Below are 4,938 nucleotides of genomic sequence, written 5' to 3'. Positions count from 1 at the left end.
TTCTCTTAATTTAAAGAAGGCGAAGAGATGGTGGTCGCAGTCGGGGGAAGGGCCCTGGAAGAACTCCCGCCAAACGTCGGGTGACGAGGCAGTCCGCGTCGTGGCCGCATGGCGCCTGCTCGGCGTGCGGTCCTGCTTCGCGTCCCTCTGGATCCTCTGCCTTCAGGGACGTGGGCCTGAGCTTGGCCATGCGGCCGCAGCGAAGACAGTTTATGCCCTGCGCGCTGCGTTCAAGCTTTTCAAAAGTCCGCGTGGGAACCAGCCAGACGGCACGTGCGCACGGTGGGCTCCGAATGGGCCACCCACCTGGCCCAGGTGCAGCAGGCGCTGGGGATCTCGATCCGGCAGAGAGGGAACGAGGAAAGGCTGAAAGACACTCGTTGTCACTGCAGCCACAGCACGCGGTGCATTTGCTGCGAGGATAGTTTAAGGCCAAACCGGAGAAAATGGCAGAAATGAGGAGACTGGGCCCTGGGAGGCAGCCGCAGCCTGTCCCACTCCCGAAGTCCTCGCACCGTCCACTCCGTCGGCAGCAGGAGGGGACCGCGCCAGCTGGCCGAGGAGCCGGGGTCGTAGCCCGGGTCGGCGTGCTCGGTGCTGCCTGTCGCACAGACTCGGACAGCCACGCGGGTCCGCACATGTTTGAAACGGCCGCCTTGCTGCACAGGTTGGAGGAGAAGCTCCTGAAACGTCTCATAAAACATGCATGTCAGAGCGGCAGGTCCACACTATCAGCCACGATTTTCTACCCGATGGTTGGGGCGTATGTAGAGAAATGAAGCGTACAGGGGTTTCAGTTTAAGGTGGGAAAGCCACTAAGAGGGGAATTCTACACAGAAATAAAATCCAAGAACGAAACTCAAGCCCGAAGAGAGGCAGCTTGAGGGAGTGACGTCTGTGAGACGAGACGCGGCGACGTGGTGGACGCACAGGCTCCGCTGACGGGCACGGCGCTTTCCTGAGTCCAGGGCCGCAGTTACGGGGGCACTGCTCACACCGTCCTGTGACGACCCCGACCTTCCGTGTGTGCTTGGTAAGGAGCACAGATGTTTTCACGCCTCGGGTTTAGTGAAGCGTCTGCTACTGGAGATCGATTGACTTAATTTAAGGCTCCATGTAAAGTGAAACTCAAGTTTGGTGCCACAGATGCAGCTGAAATTTCTTTTCCAAGTTTATAGCACAGAGCGCAGGCGAGCTTTCGCCAACGTCACGGTTTCCACGGGGAAGCGTCCACGTGCCAAACTGGAGGTGCTGGGTGGACGTGTGGCCCCTTCTCAGCGTGCCAGTCAGGTGACTTGTCAACACACGCGCGCACACTCGCGTGCACATGCACGCATATCCGCACGCACATGCATGTGCACACACATCCACGTGCACGCGTGTGCACGCACGCGCACACGTTGCGTCCCCGGGCGGGGCTTTCCCTGGCATGGCTGGAACGTGAGCTGTCCCCGAGGCCGGAGAGCCTGTCTGCGGGCGGCTTCGTGAGGCGGGGACGTCCTGCGGTGCTCGTTATCTTAAGAGTCTTGTTCGTTCACATTTAGGGAAACAAGCCGTGGACGTCCCCTCGGTCTTAGATGAAGTGTTGTTCAGCCGTCTGTGTAGATGGAGCCCATCGCACACAAACAGCAGGGACTTGACTCCAGCAGAATCGAAATCCTTCATTTTAAGGACCCGAGAACAAGTGTATCATCTTTGCTTTTTAAATGTGACGTCAGAAATAGCAGGGATGGAGGGAGCCGGTGACAGAGGAAGCAGGGTCCCCAACACGGACAGCAGGAGCGGCAGGGGTGTCCTCGCTTGTGCCCTTGAGTGGCCAACTGCGGGGCGCTCGGCGGTGGTGCTGGGTCCGCGCAGCGGGAGGCGCCAGGGACCTTGGCAGACGGGCTCGCCCAGAGCTGAGCCGAGACTTAGGGTCTCTGCGCGTTGGGCGTCGCTCCCGTCCACGAGCCGAGAAGCAGGATCAGCTTGGCCAGGGGTGTCGCTGAGATGCCCGCGGTGGGTTCCGACAGCTACCGCAGAGCTCTCGTGAGCCTGTGCGTGAGGCAGAGCCCACGGTACGCCCCGGGGCGCACCCTGTCTCGGCCGTTCTGCGAGAGAAAGACGCCGCAGCTGCCTGGGCCGGGCGCTCATCCAGTGTGGACCCCCGAGAAACGAGGGCCCTTACAGCCGCCACGACAGAGCTCACCCTCCCTCCCCCGCTTCCTGTCAGCGTCTGTGCCCGCGCGTGCCGCAGCCGAGTCACCGCCGCTGTCCCGTTTGCCGAGTTAGGCAGATTGCAGCGCAGGCTCGCCTGCCGGCACGTGGCCAAGCCTTCTCGTCCAGAAGCCCCGCGTCGTTTTCAGTGTCACCTGTCCCCACGGGGGGGTCACGGACGGGCTGCATGCCCTCCACGTGGCGGCTGACGTTCACCAGACCAGGGCGTTTATCAGAAACAGAACGGGACGTTGACGCGGAGTGGGGCCCCTGGTGTTGGGCTCGTTAGCCCGGGTGAGACAGGAGTGAGGACATGTGTGCCCTCGGCGTGGGCACTCGTGAGCTAGGACCTCCCCTCACAGGCAGGTGCCACGCGTGACGCTCACGGAGGCCGGGCTGCGGGTCTCGAGCGTTTGATCAGAGTGGCTGAGGTGGGACATGGGGGGTCAGCGGCGGTTCTGGAGGGTGCAGAGGTTGGAGGCAGGCGATGCCAGCATCCACTCAGGGCACTTCCTGTGGATTCTGAGCCGCACGCCGGACGCTGGTCTAAGGCCAGGCCACGTCGGTGGTGCTCACCGTGTGGCCCTCGGACCAGCAGCTCTAGCCTCGCCACGGCCATCTCAGAAGGGCAGATCGAACCCCCGCCCACCTGCTGCAGCCGAGCTCGGGGACCTGCAGACGGTCACCCGCCGCGGCCTGAGCTCAGGCGTGGGCAGGGTGACACCACATCAGTGAGACTGGAGCCGGGGAGACAAGCCCCTCGTTACCTTGTGGGGGAGGCCATCCTTGCGTTTCCTGTGGGCCCCGGTGGGACTGAGCCCCACTGGGCTGTGCCGGGGCCTGTCTCATTCCTCCACGATGCGAGTCACCAAGCCGAGTGCCACCAAGCCGAGTGCGTGCCGGCGTGGGTGCCTGCGACGGCTCTGCGTCTGTGCTCTGTGCCACCCACTAGCTCAGCGCATAATTGTGGGCACCAGTCACCTCCAGACTGCACTTGGTGCCGTCTCATGGACATGTCTTGGGGTCTCGTGACAGAAACAGGAATAAACCAGCTGCACCGGGGCCCCGCCCCACCCCGCTGCGGGGCCATCCGGGGCTGGGAGGGAGCAGAGTGCCGTGGTCAGTGCTCACGTCCACGGGGTCGGGAGGGGCAGCAATGAGAATTCGCTGTTGTCAGCAAGTCTCACGTGGAACGTGCGACTGCACAGCCGCAAACGCGTTTGGAACAGAAGCCTCTCCCAGGCCTTCGGCGTCCGCCAGCCGTGAAGCTCCGGGCCAGAGCCTTTAAAACAACAAAACCCCCATTAGACAGTTCACTTTGATTTCAGTCTCTATGGAAACTGGATATTCAGATTTGTTAGGATATTTTTGTCTTTGGAGTTTTGCGTGTCTTGGAATCGGAGCACGTGTACAGACAAAAAGCCTGGCATCCCGTGGGGTCTGTGGGGCATGGGCTGCAGGCTCAGGTGGCCGCGACAGTCTCCGGAGAAGCAGAACCCAAAGTGGCCTCTGTGGAGTGGAGAATCCGAGGGTGGCTAAACAATGGAGTCCGTAGACGTGGACGAGTCTGACGCTCACTGCCCTGGAGGGCGTGGGGTCCCCTTCACAAGCCAGCGTCAGCCTGCACGTGTGGGTGTGCATGTGTGCACGTGTGCATGTACGCGCACGTCGTGTGTGTGGGGGTGTATGTGCGTCCATATGTGTGCACATGTGCATGTGTGGCAGTGTGTGCATGTATGTGTGTGCGCATGCGTGCATTGTGTGTATGCTCACGTCCACATGTTGATGTGTGCGCATCTGTGTGTGTGTGCGTCTGTGCGTGTCTGTGTGCGTGTGCGTGCGTGTGCATATGTGCGTGCACATGCATGCATTGTGTATGTGTCCACATGTGTTGGTGTGTCTGCATATGTGCATCTGTGCGTGTGTCAGTGTGTGCGTGCGTGTGCATGTGTGTGCACATGCATGCATTGTGTGTGTGCGTGTCCATGTGTGTTGATGTGTGTGCACGTCTCCATATGTGTGCGCATCTGCGTGTGTGTGTGCGTGAGCGTGCGCATGTCAGCAGAGACACTTCCACCATGGTGTCATGTTCGGCCCCGCGGCCGCCCCCTTCCCGTGCGTCCCGCAGGATGCCTCAGGCTTGAGGGAGGTTTTCCTTCCTGTGCACACTTTTAGGGAGCTTAGACTGTAACGAAAGCCCCTCTTCAGGGTGTTTGAAGGCCAGCGCGCTCCTGCCTTCCAAGGCCGAAGCCCTCCGTGGAGCTGCCGGGCGGTGGCGGGCGGGTCTGGGCAGCAGGAAGGTGTCGCTGGCCGTGTGCTGGCGGGAAGCGGCTGGGAAGCGCGCCTGCGCAGTAGCGTGTGGCTGGGCGCTTGCTCAGGTCTTTGTTTCGAGGACACAGATCTCCCTCAAGTGGCGCACGCACGTCCGCGCCCCGCTGCCGGGCCGGGCAGGAAACGTCCCCGGATGTGCCCCGTGCTCTTCTCTTGTCACTTTTTCTCTGTGTGTCCCAGTCGGGGTCGGCGAGTTTTCTCTTCTGTGACCCAGAGCTCGGGGCAGCATGCTCGTCCTGGGAAGGGCAGGGCAGACGGCGCTGAGACCCTGCTGGGCTCGGTCTGGAGCCGCCTCCCGTGTGTCCCAGCACTGGCACGGGTGCCACCTCCCCCAGCCGCCCCATGTGCTCGCAGGCGCAGGGCCTCCAAGACCCCTTTCTGCTCTGGGCTGTGCTGAGAGGCCACAGCACC

General features: G+C 61.9%; 1 protein-coding gene across 1 annotated transcript in view; it reads left to right on the top strand.

Annotated features, from left to right (window-relative positions):
• The window catches only part of DLGAP2 (DLG associated protein 2), a 246,057-nt gene that overhangs the window by 154,065 nt on the left and 87,054 nt on the right, over positions 1–4,938 (top strand). The window lies entirely within an intron of this gene.

This window comes from Pteropus vampyrus, unplaced genomic scaffold (genome assembly GCF_000151845.1).
Source record: "Pteropus vampyrus isolate Shadow unplaced genomic scaffold, Pvam_2.0 Scaffold338, whole genome shotgun sequence".
Classification (NCBI taxonomy): Eukaryota; Metazoa; Chordata; class Mammalia; order Chiroptera; family Pteropodidae; genus Pteropus; species Pteropus vampyrus.
This window is presented reverse-complemented; position numbering and strand designations above follow the sequence as displayed.